Here is a 20370-nt window from a genome sequence, read left to right as displayed (position 1 = left end):
CTCAAACTTACTTTCATAACCTGCCACTGACATATTCCCCCGCTTTAACTCCAGAAACTTCAATTCCATTTGATCCTAAACAAACTGAGGGAAATACTTCTCTAAAAACAACTCCTTGAATCTATCCCACGTAATATCATGTGTACCTTCCAATGTCTTAACAGCTTCTCACCAATAGGTGGGTTCATTCTTTAGATAGTAGCTTGCAAACTCAGTTTTCTGTTCCTCTCTCACCTTAACTAAAGCAAATGCTTTCTCAATATCCTTCAACCAAACTCTTACTTCAATAGGATCTAAAGAACTTTTAAATTTTGGTGGATTCACCGCCTGAAAAGTCTTAAAGGTTACCTGAGGATTGGCCTGTCTCTGTTATTGTTGAGTCAAACTGTTTGTTGAGCCAAGATCTGAAGAATCTGGGCTACAGTTGGGTCTATAGGACTTGGATTTGCATTCTGGTTATTGTTGTCTTGGTTTTTATTGTTGGTTTCTTCATTCTGGTTGGTGGAACGGTTATTTCTTCTGGGAGGCATTTTCTGTAAAGAATCAAACAACTTATTTAGCCTTTAAATCAAATCCTTTTTTATGAAAAGTTTTTATAAAACATAAATATCTCTTTTTGAAAACATTTTCAATGGTTGAACTAATAAATTACATGCTTCTTTACAGAATATCAACAATTAGGGGATAGGGCGCATGTTATCACAAGAGTTTATAACTGATGCGCAAGTAAGATAAAACAGGTATAGTGATGTAAATAAAAATGCCAGAAAAAGGAAAAGTTATAATATATATGTCAATGTTTGGTAGTACAAGCATGAAAATATTTCAGCAAAAGCAAAAAGTACAACATGCCTATCCACTAGTTAGTAAGTCTAGTCTATATATATATCAACTGAAAGTCTGATGATACCCATTACACACTATTATGCATATAACAACTGTCACATCATTTCTGTTGTCTAGCTCCATGGAAACTCTGGTCCACCAAGCCTCACAAGATCCTCTAACACCTTTCTGGCCCGTCCCATAATAGCATCCGGGGCCGCATACTCACACATAGCTCCATGTAGTCTAGCCTCAAGTATTCTCCAGGTCATATGAATCTCATCCCAAAGCTCCCTCACACTCCTATCAATATCTATATTTCTTATAATATGTTGTAGATCCTGAATCTGAGCCAACAAGGCCTCTAGCTCCAAAAGAAGAGCCTTATACTTATAGTATCGAACAGGGTGTAGAGTAAATTGGAAAGATGCACCCGCAACCAAATGTCCGGTAGAGTCAGAATCAGCAGGTGAGGGTCCTTGAATAGGTGGTCTCAGACCAGGAGGTGAAATAGCTTCTAGTGGGGCAACCGTCACAACAAGGGGTAATATGGATGACAATAAGGGAAGAGTAGGGCGTGGATCAGATGATGGTCCTCAAACTGAAGGCTCCGAATGATCTGATGATATCGGGATAAAGGAATCTGCCATCGCTGATATCTGAAAATCACGTTGCTAAATAAGAATCTCGAATTTGAACACGAATCATACCAAAAACTATTATTTAGTCACACTCAAGCTCTCGATGTCCTATCTTTCTCTTTCTTAATCTTAATCTTAACCATTTACCCATTCTAGACAATATAGGTTGTGGCAGTGACTTATAACCTGTATCTCTGAAACCAAACCTATGACGTCGTCCAAACTCGGGTCAGAATTTTGGGGTTCACAACACTAACACACATCCATTATATAAACTTGTTTATGAAAATAATATATGCAATGACCCTACTTACCATAGCCACGGATCGCAACAGGTTAAAGTACGCCCACAAGCCACAAACTTATTTATATTACAACGTACCAAATCCCAATTTATTTATCTTACAATTGAAAATAAAATAGCCTTACAAAGTTTCAACTAAAACTAAGACAAACATCCTCTGCTAGCTTATTCTATTTAAACCTGGAAACCTAGCTCACATACTTTTGTAGGGATCCTCGCTACCACCAGTTTCCTTTTTAACTGGAAAAGAACATAAACAGATTTGCAAGGGTGAGCCAACTAGCTCATCAAGTCATTATGAAAACACTGAGATCAAATAATGATCAATTGAAATGATATAAAGAATCAAGTTTCTTGATAAGAAATGACTAGAATTGGATATTCAATTTTATTTTAAAAACCAAGATTAGGCTGCTGATCAGTCACGCACTAACCCTAATCAAGGTTCACTGTTCTGCTCTTTATACTGGATCCAAGGCACACATCGGCCTATCATGACCACAAATCTGGTCCGACCACGAATCTGGTCCATATTTAAAACAATCCAATTCTATAATAACAATATGATAAACAATATAAATTAATAAAAATAATCATAACAAACATTTATCTCGAAGCATATGGTGATTCATAACACCATAAAGGTATAACGAGTTGTGTATAAGGATTGGCTTAAAGCCTGGGAAAGAATCAGATAATAGAAGAACAAAGGTTTAAGGGTTCTAAGGATTAGCCATCTGAGGTATAAGGTATGAAGGTTTGTATATTAAGCAATTATGTTTCAGTGATATGTTTATGGTATATATATATTTGTGGAGTAGTATCATATATATATGGTTCGTATCTGGGAGTTCAACAATTAACGGTTTACAAAGAATAAGGCTTACGGCTCAAAGATCAATAAGAAGAATCAGGGTTTAGGGTTAAGTATTTCAAAGCACTTGCAATATAAACAAGAACTATTGGGATGCTTAACAACATATATGAAGAAGGTTTGAGAATACTTTTCTTATTTCAATCCCTTTTCACTTTACTTGTACTCGTCTATTGATTCTTACTCATTGACCACTAGATTTCCCTTTCTACGTCTCGCTTCCTCTGTTAGACATTACAAGTATTTAATGATACTTATTCTCAGCTCACTATATTTGTTACAAGCTTCTATCTACCCATCATTTCACCTAAATCTGATAAGTAGATTTTATATGTAATTGGAACGCTTCATTACCAACTTAAGTTGGTGTTTTGGACTCAAGTTATTGGTATTTTTGATGTGTTTTTTTTTGCATTTCATGCTTCATTACAAGAAGAAAGGAGCTTTTAATTGAAATATGTTGAAAAAAGGTCAGGATTGGAAGCCAAAGCCATGTTCATGTTGAAGAGCATCTCGAGAGCTTCGCGTGGACTATTGGATCATCGAAATCAGACGAATTGAACTCAATCTACAGTCAAAACAAGAAAAGGAGCCAAAATCCAGTAGCATGACATGCCCGTGCTGGCATGCGGGGCGCCCGCGCCAGACTTCCAGAAATAGCGTGCACCCGCGCTGGTATGCGGGGCGGCCGCGCTGGTCCGTTCAGCCAGATTCCTGATTCAAGTCCGTTTTGGAGATTTTGAAAGCCCAGTTCGATCCTGAAGCCTATATATACCCTAAATAAGATGTTTTTAAGGACAAGGAGACCAGGGAGAGCCATATGAAGACCTAGAGAGCACAAGACGGCTACGGAGAAGAAGACTTTTTTTTTCTTTAGTATAGTTGATACTTGGATGCTTATTTTCGACTTGTCTTTGAACCCTAGTACACTTATATTTTTTATTATCATGCTTTTATTGGAACCCATGGTGATGATGAGTTCGGTTATGAACTAATCATTATTGTGGGGTTCTAACGGATTTACTTATAGATTTCTATAGTTAATTTGTTCAATATTTTGGTGTGTGGTGATTGATTGATATCCTAGTATTGGTTGTGCTTATTTGTCTTATGTACATAGCTAACATATAAGATAGCGTGTTAATCTCTTTTGAAGCGACAGTAAAAATAGAGATTTAGAACTTGCCATGCTAGCATAGGTTTATGTATTTATTATACATGTTTCGTAGGTAATTTTAACCATCTTACTTGCCCTATGTAATCACGATAGATAACTTGTTCATTAAACCTTTATGTTGTCAAATTCTATAGACATATAGGGTCTCAACATAATTGGTGTCTATTCAGCATCTATCTCTTTTGTGGATGTCTGGTAGTAGGCTATTCGTACATCGAAAGTTGGCGTTAACTAGTTTTGTGTTATCTAATTAGTTGTCATCACCATTACATGCCAAGGTTAAGAACAATGACTTTGAATGAAGTATTTAATGAAGTTAGAATCCCATGTTTATCTTATATAGTTAATCACTTTTATTCTTAGTTAATTGCATGTTAGTTTAATCTTAGCCATATCATTGTTGCATAAGTGCATAAATTGAACTTTACCTAAACCAGTCTCTGTGGGAACGAACTAGAAAGAATTCTATATTACTTGCGAACGCGTATACTTGCGTGTAATTTTAGCGCATATTTTCGCCCTAACAAGTTTTTGGCGTCACTTTCAGGGACTTGGTGTTAATTTTTAGTCTATGTGCTTAACATCAGTGGTCGTTAAAGTTCACTGACTCAGATTCTTTTACTTATAGGGTTTACTTGTTTGTGTTTCAAGCACTCATTACAATGGGAGATCCAGCAGCACCAACGAAAGCGTTGATGGATTTTTCTGAACCCAAGATCAATGACATTCAATCTAGCATTGGCAGGCCAGCGACCGCAGCTAATATGTAATAACCCCAAATTTTGGAATTTTTGAAACCCTTAAGAATAGTGCTTTTTGCTGATTATGCTGAATAAGAAAACTTTTCATGTCACACTATATAGGGGTTCTTTTATTGTTATTCTGAGATCGTATTAGTACTCTATATGCTAAATAAGTGTATGTAAAGATCGTCAGAATCCAAATCCGAACACTTTGATTTTTCCCGAAAATCCACTAGATACCGAAATAATTGATTATAAGGTAACATGATTAAAAGGATTTAAATTCAAGGATTATAAGAGAGGATCATAAAATGAATATAATGTATTGAGAAAGGTTAAGGGAACCCAAGTAATAAGATCCCGGGTATGATCCCTCAAACGATAAACGAGAATGAAAGTTAAGCGAACCGTATAACAGATCAGTGGTCATTAGCCAAGTAATTAGGGGTTAATCAAAGAGGTTAGTGGGTGATGATGTCATCATACTAATAAGAAGAAAACAAGTGTAAAAGGATGACATAATCAAGATGACCTAAGCATGACCTAGTAGATATTTTGAATTGGTGGAATATTAGCCAAGTGTTTTTAACCATGGTAAATTCTAAATATGGTTAATTAAAATAAAAGAGAAGCAACCAAGTAATTCACCACACAATTAGTCAAAGGGCAAAACAAGAAGCATTTCACTTTCTCCCCCTTGAAAGCTTGCTCTCGGCCAAAACCAGAGCAGCAACTTCAAACTGCCATATCTCCTTCAATACTCACTCAAATGATGTGTTCTATAGTGCGTTGGAAAGGTATTGAGATGGCCTACAACTCTTGTTCACAAGTCTCTTCCAAATAAGAAAGGTACGACATTCATATTTACAGTTCTTTTAATCTGACTTTTAGAAACTTTAAAACCTAACTTTGTGTTCTTGATTTCTTTGGAAAGATCAAGCTTGTAGGAGGCTCCCTAAGGTTTCCTAGCAACTTAACACCTCCCAAGAAAGGTATAAACTTCAAAACCTAGCTTTGATTTTATGATTCCATTAAGTTTTATTGAAGCATTGTTAGTATTAAGGCTTGATCTTTGATTATAAGTAGTTTTGGTGGATTTGTATTGGTTTTGAATATTGGGTCTTTGATTGGTTGGATAAATTGGTAAAATTTGGAGTTGGGGACTGAGTTGTATTAGGATGGTTGAATATTGTTGTGTTGGTGGTTGTGAGTGAATTGATGAGAATTTAGAGTGATAATTAAATTGGAAATCGCGTAAACATAACCGTCATAATGCCCGATTTTCCTTAACTGTTCTGTTCTGAACTTTAGGACCCGTGAAGTCACTGTAATATTCTAACCTTTGCCATTTTTAGATAGTTCATGTTATGAGCTTCGTTTTGATATGTCGTTCGCCTAAATCCGAGTTACGAGCGATGAGAAAGGACCGTTTTAAGTAGCGGCGTTTCGCGAACGAACCATTACCCCTCGCCTTACTTTGAAACATTGGTTAAGGCCCTTAAATGACTAATTGGATTATGAAAAAATTGTGTTAATTGGGTTAGACGATTGGTAGGGTACTCACGAAGGAATCGCCTTAAAACTCTTAATGGTTAATTTATTAAAAATGATGGAGCCAAGAATACTCGAGCGACTTAAGTGAATCGTTAAGCGCGAAAATGAACGTTAGGACTCTAAATGGTTAAAGTCTAGTTTCTTAAGCGACCGGGGTTTAATTCCGACTTATGTTGTTGTTCATAGGTTATCGGACCCACTCTAAGCTTAAGTCTATCCGGGAGCACTCAGGCAAGTTTTTTACTTGTTATACTGTTGTTGTGATGTATACATTTGTATATGCATTATCTTGTGATAGATGCATGATGGTTAATTAGCAAATTTTGCGATATATTGTAGCATGTGATATGGTATATATGCATGCCTGTTTCGTATTCTTGATACATATATCTGTTGATTCAGTTGATAATACCTATGTTAGAGATAAGCGGTAAATTGCATATACCCTTAGTATAGGGGAAGTAGAGGCGAACATTTTCTAAAACCGGGAGTCGATGCTCCCGAGTATAATATATATATATATATATTTATATATATATGAATAGTTTTTAAAACTATAAATCAAATAAGGTTTATTCGATAACTTTATTTTATTAAGGAATAATATTTTGAATATTCATTCGAGGGCTTATGACTCCGTTTATTTTATTAATGAATATTATTTTGAATATTCATTCGAGGACTTATGACTCCGATTAATTACTAATTATTATTCTTTATTTTATTAAGGAATAATGTGTCGATGATCAAACTCACTTTTGATTATTCAAATAAAGATAGTACTTTCGTATAAGTATATCTTTGGTTATTTAATATTCATTGCAAGTATAAGTTTTAAAACTTCTACTTCAATTATTTTTACAAAGATTATTCTTTATGAGAATATTATTTAAATAATAATATTAAGATATTTCCTAAAATATTGGGACTGATTTATTTTATTAAATCAGCATCACTCCAAACATTCTTAAAAATGTTTTGCGAGTCTTCAAAATGATTTTAAAAGTTAGAGCGGATCCCAAAACTCATTTTTATATTTAAGATCCTCCTTTCAAAGGGGATTTAAATACTCGCTCAAAACCTGAGGGATCCGGCTCTGTGGTGTATTGTATATTCGCAACAAGGTTGCTATTTTGATAAAAGAATTTTTGATTACTTACCCAACACTCGGGAAGTAAAATTCTTGGAACAAGTTAATCCATTAACTAGCATCGCCTGGGAAATATCGGTGAGTTCTCCTTTCCAACTAGATACGACTTCTTGGTAGAGCTTTATCAACAAGTTTCTACTTGGGGAAAGGGGGAACGAGCTTTACGTTTCAGAGTCATGGATTTCATCTGAACTAGGAGTGGCGTAAGTGGTCGATTGGCGCCGGCCCAGCCTTATTATATTGGCCCAAATGGCCCGGAAGTTCCGCTAAGACGGTCCATTGCTTAGGAGTCCAGTGTTCGGTTGACAAGTAAATCCGACAGGTTCTCCTCTACATGTGGAAAATGGTGGGGTTGCACTACTACGACTGATCATCGTAAGTGGTCTTCCTGGCGCAGCAAACTCCCGTAATGAGTTCATCATCCAATTGGATATTTCCGCAACATTACCCAGAGCACTTCGATAGAAAGGCTACGGTTGGGCGATTGTTGAGTGTTGGCAGGGTCAAGTTTTCAAAATGATATTTGCATCAAATGAAGTATCTCATAACTTCATTTTATTTTGATGATATTTTAAAGATTGATTCTATACAAGTTTTGTCTGGTAGCTTAATCTATGGGATGAACTATTTATACATTGAACGGTGGTAGTTCAAGTAGTATTCGGAAAAAATATAAGTATATTGGAGTATCTTGTAACTTCATCTTTTAAACTTATATCTAGTTAATGACTGTCTTATGAATGACAAAGATTTTCATAAAAATGTTGAGACAAGGTTAGATATATGAGATCACCTTGCAACGATATTTTTATACAGTTATAAACTGGAACTCTGTGTATATTATATATGTCAGAAGATTTCAAAGATTGTGAAAAGTATATATGTATATATATACTGAATATTTTGCGACTTGGTTGCGTTAAGATATCAGCTTAGTTCATTTCTTCTTGACCAAGACTTTCATGAGTACTATGAGAATGCTCATATATTGTTAATTATTATACATATTATTTCGGTGGGCTTGTTGCTCACCCTTGCTTTCTTCTTTCATCACACGACATCAGATAGCCAAGATGAACAGGACCAAGCTCCCAATTCGCGAGCGGATAGGAAACGTTCCTTAGTTTCCTATAGGCGTTTATGTCACTGTAGCTGAGGTAGGAACTACTAATAGGCTAGGCTTTCAACTTCTGATGTACCAGACTTATGTATCTTTATCAATTGTAATAATGGCAAAGAAATGTAAATTTATTCAGAAACCCTTTTAAGGTGTAATGGCATATAATTTTGGAATAAAATGACTCGTGTTATTTTTGGATATTCATCTCTGAGACTATAACTTGTGGTGTGTGTGTTTATTGTGGGGTCACAGTACAGAGTAGTTGATTGTTTTTTTAAGATTGGGTGTTATTAAGGGAAATGGAACTCGTGACAACCCGGATCCCCGACCCGGGATTTGGGGGTGTTACAGAAATGGTATCAGAGCGAAGCGTTATAAACCTTAGAGATGATGTGACGTTAAGATAATAAGGTCACTAAGATAATAAGAACTCTTGCCAAGTTCATAGTCGGACTACCTAACGTAGTACTGACAGTTAAAACCCTTATGGGAACCCTTATAAATATCGTGATAGAAGTATAGTTCGTTATCGTATATGGTAGCGGGACTCCGAACCCTGAGGTTGAGGAGCAACAACGCGATGATGTTTTATTAGTTATTGGAGATCAGATTATGGATCCGATAGAGCGTCCTAACACGGGACCGGATGATGTTCATATTGAGTATGTAGCGGTTGAGGATGTTGTCCTAGAAGGGATTATCGCTGAGAAAGATCCTGTGAAGTATCCTGACAAGAATGAATAAAGGACCACTGAGGAATTGATGACCATGGTTAGGGCAACTACCAGAGGTAGGATTGGCCGGTCACAACCAGAGGTTCGTTCAAGTTTGTAAAGATAGTAGCCTCTTTAACGCGGCTTGCTCATAAGACTGAGAAGTTCGAATGGATAGAGAAATGCGAGAACAGCTTTTAAGAACTGAAGCAAAGATTGGTGACGGCCCCTATGATGGCATTGCCGGATGGAAAAGAAGATTTTGTGATCTGTAGTGACGCTTCACATAAGGAATTAAGGTGCTTCTTATACAACACATCAAGGTAATCATGTACGCATCAAGACAATTAAAGGAATATAAAATTCGATATCCCCACCCATGAGCTTGGGCTCGTGGCAATAGTTTTGCCCTAAAGATTTGAGGCACTACTTGTATGGAGAGAAGTGCGAGATTTACACAAGCCATAAGTGCTCTAGTGCATTTTCACGTAGAAAGAGCTCAACATACGCCAGAGGAGGCGGTTAGAGCTAATCAAGAATATTGATTGGGAGATTCTTTATCATTCGGGGAAAGCCAATGTCGTGGCTGATGCCCTTAGTAAAAAGGAGAAACTCAAGATGATAATGTCTTTGGGAGAGTTTATGAGAGATTTTGAGAAAATGGAAATAGAAGTGAAGGTAACCAGAGCCGGTACCGAAAAGATGTTTGAGATTGCAACACAGTCCGAATTATCGGAAAAGAACATATTGTGCCAGAAAAAGTGATGAATGAAGGCAGAGAGCCAGCAATTAGATAAAATATTAATACCGAGAAAGATGATAAGGGAATAATGAGGTATTCCTACAGAATTTGGGTTCCAAATGTTCAAGAGCTTAAAGATGAAATCTTAGATGAAAGCTAGTTTGAGAAATAAGATTTAGAGCAAACCCTGAACGTGATAGTCAGGGAGGTCGCCATCAAGATAGAAGGAACCCATAACATGATGGAGTGGAAAATGAGGATTTTAACGTATAAGATAACCCCAAGTATGGGAGAAGGATGAAACATTTCATACTAAGGAAACGGAAAGTCGAGTAAGGAAAGGAGACCCGAGACGGTACTCCTATACGGCAATTCATGGACCTGTCTAAAAAGAACTTAGACTATTATCCCCAACCACCATATTGAGGAAACAATGCGGTAGGAAATTCTTTCATGACCTTTAAGTCGCTAAGCTCTCAGAGTTCCAAGGAACAGGTTGACCCAGTCGAGGCAAGAGCCTGACTAAAGGAAATATAGGAATCATTTGAGATTCTAAATGATTGACGAATCACAAAAGACTGTTTTGTCACTTACCCTCCTAAGAGAGAGGCCACCCGCTGGTGAAAGGCCAAGGAAGGCACGGAGCAAGATATTATAATAAACTGATTAAAGTTCAGTCAATTGTTTTCGGGAAAGTAATTCCCAAGGTTATGGAGAGAGTGTAAAAGCTTTAGAGCCTGAACAAAGGCGGACGAGTATGATGAAATATGAAGCTAAGTTGTAAAAGTTGTCAAGATTCGTTCTGATGACAAGAATCCCAGAATGATGTGATGTTTGAAGTCAATGATTAGTGGGTTCATGAAAAAAAATGATAAGAGAAAGGAAAATAAAAAGAAACTGAAGTGGAAAGGAATATAAAGGCAATAGAGTTTGAGGAATGATAAAGGAGTTGGGTATGAGGAAACCCTAAAGACTCGTAGCAATAGAAATAGAAAAGTATGTAATCGTCAGGATGAGGGTGATTCACCATGAGTTAAAGTTGATGATTGAAGGAATAAGAGATACATATATTTTATCCCCTGTAAGTTGGGAGGATTTAAGGAAACCTTGAGATAGTTCGAAGGATAAATAATGAGACGCGGATAGACTGAGGAGACAAGGAAGTAAGAAATTAGGAAAATTGGATGAAGGAATTGACCTTCAAGAATGTGAAGTGTAAGACCAGTGGCTTGATACGCAGAAAGGGAGACGCCAGGTATGAAAGATATCCCAACATTGAGATGACTATTGAGATAAACAACAAAAGAAAATGATGATTTATTAAGAAGATGTTCACGTTGAACACGACCAATATCTTCTAGAACATCCATATTATCATTACCAAATTAGGAAAGAAAAGCGGGTAACCATTGTTATCTTTTGAAGGCCATAAGTGTTGACCTCAGTTTGGATAAGGATGCTATTGTGAAATTAGTATAGACTATCTGGGTGGGAATGATTGGATAAGATAATCTATCAAGGATATATGACTTGATTTATCCATGGAAGGATGCAAGTACCTTTTTAAAGGTGGAATTAAGGATATAACTTCGATAACTTGAGATGAATCCTAGGGGAATGCATAAAGGTTGGCATTCCACCCTTAATAGGGATGGTATGAGTTTTGATAGTATGAATTGGAAAGGATTAAGGTAATAACAACCTTCAAAGATCAGTAGAGAAATTTTTCAGAGGTACATAGACAATGGTTCTAGTATTAGTAAATGATATTTTGATATGCCCTGTATCTAGGGAATATAGGAGGAATGATTCAAGGATAACCTTAGAAGTTTTACAAGGAGAATGGTAATATTCAAAATTCTCAAGAATAGAAATTTTGATACAGGAATTGTGATGTAATTATAATAATGCCAAGTGGGGCACATGTTAAACCATGAGAAAGTATAGATTGAACTAACGGAGGTCAGAACTGTCAAAGTAAGAAGGACCCAAGATAAAAGGCGTTCTAAGAATGATCGAGAGTCAGTCGTGGCAATGTTCACATCTAAAGACTAAGGCAATAACTTATGGAAAAATGGTGATTTTTTTTTCTCTCTCACCAGGACTTAAGAGAAGCATTTTCACATAAGCAGTGATTGAAGTGAGGTAGAAAATTTAGTTGGAGGTGGTTAAAAAGACATTGATTGTAAGGAAATTTTACTATCAGGAAAGGCCAAAGAGGTGGCCGACACTTTAAATGTGAGAGGATAATTATAGGCACTCGTGCCAGAGGAATATAGTGATGATGGTTGAAGCCATGAAGGTTGTATTATGGTTTGGAAGATTGACATTCCTTCTGATGACTGTGCAATACCCAACCGTAATAGTAGTTTGGTAAAGGTTTAATTCGTATAATCGCCGTGAGTGGGCTATCTATCTTAGAAGGAACTACCCTGAGGATAATCCAGGACCATGTTTCAAAAAGGACTAAACGGACCTTCGAGTTAAGTCTTCTATTGAAGGTATATGATTAAGAATGGTATTAACCTGCTATCGTTGCCTTCATTCAAACTCTTCTGCAATTTTATCTGCTTCATGTCATATGTACGTCAAGTTCAGGAGTGTTCTTCATGAATCATGAACGGTGATCATGTTACCTCCTTAGAAGAATTCGATACGAGATGTATGGACTCCGTATAGTTAGCTATTAAGACTTCATGGAAAATGAATGATTACAGTAGGTCAACGGTGGACCCTAGTAGTGCAGGAATGATTGTGTGGGTAATGAGCCGATTAATTATAATCGTGAGAGTTGTATTGGAATGGATGTTGAGATTAGGTACCACTAATAGGGTTGTGGTGATGTATAAGTTATCATTGATAGACTAATTAAGTCGATTATCTACCTATTGAATACTTATTCCTTCTTATCAATAGAGAGTCGTATTACTATACGAGGAAGGTTGCAGTGCAAGCATAGAATTCTAGTAACGATGATGTCTAGAATGAGATCCCAGATTCGATTTTCGATGTCGAAGGAGTTTCAAAGGTGATTGTGTATAAGCTCGAGGAAGAGCATGGGTCCATAGAATGATGGATGGAATAGTAAATATTTAAGCATGTGAAATGCGATGCTATTATACTTGATGTGGATTTATATACATATATGTTTTGTTCTCCTATGACAAACCTCTATAGTTCAGAGGTAGACTCCAAGCCAGATATTTTGTGGCAGTATATTTTTTTTCATATATACAATTCTCTTCAATTCGTTCTTTTCTTTTCATTTTGTATAAGCTGAGAAGAACAACCCTTCCAAAAGGGGAGGTATTGTCGAATAACTATCTATCTGTGTGATAGAAGCCTAGTATGATACCACATGTTGTTTAATTGCTTGTCAAGTACTAAAGGCTGGCCACCTTCTGTACTAACTATGCAATAGAACAAGTGCTCATGATCATAGTGATCTCTCAACAAATTCCTTTACTTCTATTGATTGATCAAACTTTGGAAAATAGAAACAGCTGAAAAAGGAGTAGTAAAGTTATGGTGGTATTCGGAATGGAAACACATTCGTGATACTAAGGTTGACGTGGTTATTAAAAGGTTATAGAATGCTAATGAGCAAAAGTATAACCAGTATAATATTAGGAACGGAAGGTAGTAGCGATTACGAACTGGAAAAGAATGGGTATTGAGAAGTAAAAGCTCTAATGCTAAAAGCTATAATGAGAGTCTGTGCAATAGACTTGAAAGAATTAGGAATGATCACATAACGCGGATTGAGTTTTCTCATGATAATATATCGTATATCAGGTATCGAGATGTCGTCTTATGAGATCTTTGAGGGAAGACAATGTCGATCCCCCTTATGTTAGGATGAAGTTGTAGAGCGCAAGATGCTCGGACCAGCAGTGGTCCAAAGGACCAAGGATATAATAGATTTAATCAGAGGACGGCTGGTAGTAGCCCAAGATGGGAACACGAAGTATGTTGATTTGACACGAAAGGACAAGGAATAAGAAGTAGGGGACCTAGTGTTGTTATAGGTATTCCCTTGGAAAGGAAGGATGAGGTTCAGAAAGAAAGGGAAGCTAAGTCCACGAATTGTTGGACCCTTGGATATATTAAGACGTATTGGGAAGATATCATATGAGCTAGCCCTACCCCCGAACATGTAGCAAGTCATAACATGTTTCACGTATCAATGTTAAGGAAGTGTAATTCGGATGCCAGATAAATAGGGGCACATGAGCGCATAGACATGCAACCAGACGTAACCTATATGGAGCAACCAGGAAGGGTTATAGACTGAAAAGGGACAAGTGTTTAGGAGAAGGGTTATCAAACTATTCAGAGTTTGATGGAAGAACCACAATGTGGGAAAATTTATTTGAGAGTTAGAAAGTGCAATGCTAAGAAAGTATCCCTATTCATTTTCTATCTGATTCCGGGACGGAATCCTTTTAAGGAGGGGAGACTGTAATAACCCCAAATTTTGGAATTTTTGAAACCCTTATGAATAGTGCTTTTTGCTGATTATGCTGAATAAGAAAACTTTTCATGCCACACTATGTAGGGGTTCTTTTATTGTTATTCTGAGATCGTATTAGTACTCTATATGATAAATAAGTGTATATAAAGATCGTCAGAATCCAAATCCGAACACTTTGATTTTTCCCAAAAATCCACCACATACCGAAAGAATTGAGTATAAGGTAACATGATTAAAAGGATTTAAATTCAAGGATTATAAGAGAGGATCATAAAAAAAAATAATGTATTGAGAAAGGTTAAGGGAACTCAAGTAATAAGATCCCAGGTATGATCCCTCAAACGATAAACGAGAACGAAAGTTAAGCGAACCGTATAACAGATCAGCGGTCATTAGCCAAGTAATTAGGGGTTAATCAAAGAGGTTAGTGGGTGATGATATCATCATACCAATAAGAAGAAAACAAGTGTAAAAGGATGACATAATCAAGATGACCTAAGCATGACCTAGTAGATATTTTGAATTGGTGGAATATTAGCCAAGTGTTTTTAACCATGGTAAATTCTAAATATGGTTAATTAAAATAAAAGAGAAGCAACCAAGTAATTCACCACATAATTAGTCAAAGGGCAAAACAAGAAGCATTTCACTTTCTCCCCCTTGAAAGCTTGCTCTCGGCCAAAACCAGAGCAGCAACTTCAAATTGTCATATCTCCTTCAATACTCACTCAAATGATGTGTTCTATAGTTCGTTGGAAAGGTATTGAGATGGCCTACAACTCTTGTTCACAAGTCTCTTCCAAATAATCAAGGTAAGACATTCATATGTACAGTTCTTTCAATATGAGTTTTAGAAACTTCAAAACCTAACTTTGTGTTCTTGATTTCTTTGGAAAGATCAAGCTTGTAGGAGGCTCCCTAAGGTTTCCTAGCAACTTAACACCTCCCAAGAAAGGTATAAATTTCAAAACCTAGCTTTGATTTTATGATTCCATTAAGTTTTATTGAAGCATTGTTAGTATTAAGGCTTGATCTTTGATTATAAATAGTTTTGGTGGATTTGTATTAGTTTTGAATATTGGGTCTTTGATTGGTTGGATAAATTGGTAAAATTTGGAGTTGGGGACTGATTTGTTTTATGATGGTTGAATATTGTTGTGTTGGTGGTTGTGAGTGAATTGATGAGAATTTAGAGTGATAATTAAATTGGAAATCGCGTAAACATAACCGTCATAATGCCCGATTTTCCTTAACTGTTCTGTTCTGAACTTTAGGACCCGTTAACTCACTGTAATATTCTAACCTTTGCCATTTTTAGATAGTTCATGTTATGAGCTTCGTTTTGATATGTCGTTCGCCTAAATCCGAGTTACGAGCGATGAGAAACGACCGTTTTAAGTAGCGGCGTTTCGCGAACGAACCATTACCCCTCGCCTTACTTTGAAACATTGGTTAAGGCCCTTAAATGACTAATTGGATTATGAAAAAATTGTGTAAATTGGGTTAGACGATTGGTAGGGTACTCGCGAAGAAATCGCCTTAAAACTCTTAATGGTTAATTTATTAAAAATGATGGAGCCGAGGATACTCGAGCGACTTAAGTGAATCGTTAAGCGCGAAAACGAACGTTAGGACTCTAAATGGTTAAAGTCTAGTTTCTTAAGCGACCGGGGTTTAATTCCGACTTATGTTGTTGTTCATAGGTTATCGGACCCACTCTAAGCTTAAGTCTATTCGGGAGCACTCAGGCAAGTTTTCTACCCGTTATACTGTTGTTGTGATGTATACATTTGTATATGCATTATCTTGTGATAGATGCATGATGGTTAATTAGCAAATTTTGCGATATATTGTAGCATGTGATATGGTATATATGCATGCCTATTTCGTATTCTTGATACATATATCTGTTGATTCAGTTGATAATACCTATGCTAGAGATAAGCGGTAAATTGCATATACCCTTAGTATAGGGGACCTAGAGGTGTACATTTTCTAAAACCGGGAGTCGATGCTCCCGAGTATAATATATATATATATATTTATATATATATATATATATATGAATAGTTTTTAAAACTATGAATCAAATAAGGTTTATTCGATAACTTTATTTTATTAAGGAATATTATTTTGAATATTCATTCGAGGGCTTATGACTCCGTTTATTTTATTAATGAATATTATTTTCAATATTCATTCGAGGACTTATGACTCCGATTAATTACTAATTATTATTCTTTATTTTATTAAGGAATAATTTGTCGATGATCAAACTCACTTTTGATTATTCAAATAAAGATAGTACTTTCGTATAAGTATATCTTTGTTTATTTAATATTCATTGCAAGTATAAATTTTAAAACTTCTACTTCAATTATTTTTATAAAGATTATTTTTTATGAGAATATTATTTAAATAATAATATTAAGATATTTCCTAAAATATTGGGACTGATTTATTTTATTAAATCAGCATCACTCCAAACATTCTTAAAAATGTTTTGCAAGTCTTCAAAATGATTTTAAAAGTTAGAGCGGATCCCAAAACTCATTTTTATATTTAAGATCCTCCTTTCGAAAGGGATTTAAATACTAGCTCAAAACCTGAGGGATCTGGCTCTGTGGTGTATTGTATATTCGCAACAAGGTTACTATTTTGATAAAAGAATTTTTGATTACTTACCCAACAATCGGGAAGTAAAATTCTTGGAACAAGTTAATCCATTAACTAGCATCGCCTGGGAAATATCGGTGTGTTCTCCTTTCCAACTAGATACGACTTCTTGGTGGAGCCGTATCAACAAGTTTCTACTTGGGGAAAGGGGGAACGAGCTTTACGTTTCAGAGTCATGGATTTCATCTGAACTAGGAGTGGCGTAAGTGGTCGATTGGCACCGGCCCAACCTTATTATATTGGCCCAAATGGCCCGGAAGTTCCGCTAAGACGGTCCATTCCTTAGGAGTCCAGTGTTCGGTTGACAAGTAAATCCGACAGGTTCTCCTCTACATGTAGAAAATGGTGGGGTTGCACTACTACGACTGATCATCGTAAGTGGTCTTCCTGGCGCGGCAAACTCCCGTAATGAGTTCATCATCCAATTGGATATTTCCGCAACATTACCCAGAGCACTTCGATAGAAAGGCTACGGTTGGGCGATTGTTGAGTGTTGGCAGGGTCAAGTTTTCAAAATGATGTTTGCATCAAATGAAGTATCTCGTAACTTCATTTTATTTTGATGATATTTTAAAGATTGATTCTATACAAGTTTTGTCTTGTAGCTTAATCTATGGGATGAACTATTTATACATTGAACGGTGGTAGATCAAGTAGTATTCGGAAAAAATATAAGTATATTGGAGTATCTTGTAACTTCATCTTTTAAACTTATATCTAGTTAATGACTGTCTTATGAATGACAAAGATTTTCAGAAAAATGTTGAGACAAGGTTAGATATATGAGATCACCTTGCAACGATATTTTTATACAGTTATAAACTGGAACTCTGTGTATATTATATATGTCAGAAGATTTCAAAGATTGTGAAAAGTATATATGTATATATATACTGAATATTTTGCGACTTGGTTGCGTTAAGATATCAGCTTGGTTCATTTCTTCTTGACCAAGACTTTCATGAGTACTATGAGAATGCTCATATATTGTTAATTATTATACATATTATTTCGGTGGGCTTGTTGCTCACCCTTGTTTTCTTCTTTCATCACACGACATCAGATAGCCAAGATGAACAGGACCAAGCTCCCAATTCGCGAGCGGATAGGAAACGTTCCGCAGTTTCCTATAGGCGTTGATGTCGCTGTAGCTGAGGTAGGAACTACCAATAGGCTAGGCTTTCAACTTTTGATGTACCAGACTTATGTATCTTTATCAATTGTAATAATGGCAAAGAAATGTAAATTTATTCAGAAACCCTTTTAAGGTGTAATGGCATATAATTTTGGAATAAAATGACTCGTGTTATTTTTGGATATTCATCTCTGAGACTATAACTTGTGGTGTGTGTGTTTATTGTGGGGTCACAGTACAGAGTAGTTGATTGTTTTTTTAAGATTGGGTGTTATTAAGGGAAATGGAACTCGTGACAACCTGGATCGCCGACCCCGGATTTGGGGGTGTTATATAATACCTTTGAAATCAAGCCTCGCATGATTCAATTGGTACAACATTCAATCCAGTTTGGGGGTTGTAACGCCTGGGAAATTATTCTTGTATTATATCATATCTATAATAAATTATGTGTTTTAATATGTCATTTATGTATAATTTGCTAGAAAACCCTAACTGTTACGTGCTATGTATATTCTCTATCGTCCGTGTATTTTCACGGTATTTTACAGATATTTTATTTTGAATTTACAGCTTTCGTATCAAATGTTATAAGACCCGAACTATGATTTTATAAGCTGATATTTCAAATAAAATAATGGGATTTATTTTTTATAAAACGGCTTGAACCACTGTGTTATTTTGAACATCTAGATATTTTATAAATTTTCTCGTTTTGCGAAAAATTACTTTTTCGGACCCATTGGGTGTTAAAAACCCCACAAAAATTACATTTTTTAAATAAAAATATAGGACTTTCATTTATATCATTTCTTTGTATTTTTGAATTATTCACAATTTTTGGGAATTTTTGGTATATATATTGTATATGTAAAATATTTAAAAATTAAATTTGAATACTAAAAAATTATCAAATAGGGGCCAATTAATTTTAATAGATGTATAATTAGGGCCTTAATTTTAATTAGGTGTATTATTTTACCTACTATAAATATCCTAATTTTTATTTATTAGTCATTAAAAAATAGAAAAATACCCAAAATTCTCTAAAATTAGGGTTTTTGAGTTCGAGAATTAAATCGTGATTTTGATCGATTCTGGAAACCAAAAGGGGTCGTGTTTGTGCTCAATCTTCATCATTTTTCAAGCTCTATTCAATCCTGTAATCAAATCGAATCGAGGAGGTACGAAACTCAAACTCGATTATGGGTTTCATGAACAGATTTGGGTTTTTAATTTCTGGGGATTTTTGGATGTTCTTGATGGTTGTTATGTGTTTATATATGTTGGTACAAGCTATATACATCATCAATTTCATGTTTTATTTACGGGTTTGATCAATTCGAATTTTAGGGTTTATACAAGTTTTAATTTGGGTGTTTTTGATTTATTGATATTTGGATTATGGAACTTATATGATTAGTTTTGTCTTGTTAAGTAGTGAATTTTAAGTATTTTTATATGATTTTACAGTTCAGGATAGTTAGTATGTGTTCATTGGGTTTGACCCGTTTTTGATTCGGGTTGAATGATTTTACGAACTATATGATGATTTTTGGTTCTTTTGGATATGGTGGATAGATTCCTCGTGTCTTAAGCTTTGTTTTGATATATAAAACATCGAATTTTAAGTTCAGGTTAGTTAAATCGGATTTTGGCCAAACTTTAAGTCGGTTTGATCGGATTACTTAGCCTGAGGGTTATTAGGTGATGTTAACGGTTGAATAATGTTTAGGAACGAATTTTGAATCGATTCCCAGTAAGAAAGAGTACAACGGTTCGTGATTTGGCCTGAAAATGACTTCATCGGAATCTGGAAAAGCTCGTCCGAGTTGGGTGGTTTTCAACAGAGAAGAAGACACAGGCATCGTCGATTGTTGGTGAAGATGGTGTTGGACTGCTGTGTTGATTTCAAATGAAATTGACACAAAATGGAGCAAAACCTAGTTGAATTGAAGGATAATTAGGCTGGCCGGAAAAGAGGTTGGTAAGCGGAATCCTCAACGGATTCTGGGTTCATACCGACCCTTTTTCTGTTCTTGCAGACCCGGTTTCAACCCGGTTTAAAACCCGGTTTTGATCCAACTAAACCCAAATCTATTTACTCAAACTTGTTTCTGGAAAATTATTTTAATTTTTATTATTTATAAAATCAGTTTTTTATATATTTTATAAATTGATTAATTAATTATTTAATTAATTGATATATATTATAAATAATTCTGAAATATTTTCTAAAACT

The sequence above is a fragment of the Apium graveolens genome, chromosome 6 (assembly GCF_009905375.1).
Source record: "Apium graveolens cultivar Ventura chromosome 6, ASM990537v1, whole genome shotgun sequence".
Lineage (NCBI taxonomy): Eukaryota > Viridiplantae > Streptophyta > Magnoliopsida > Apiales > Apiaceae > Apium > Apium graveolens.
This window is presented reverse-complemented; position numbering follows the sequence as displayed.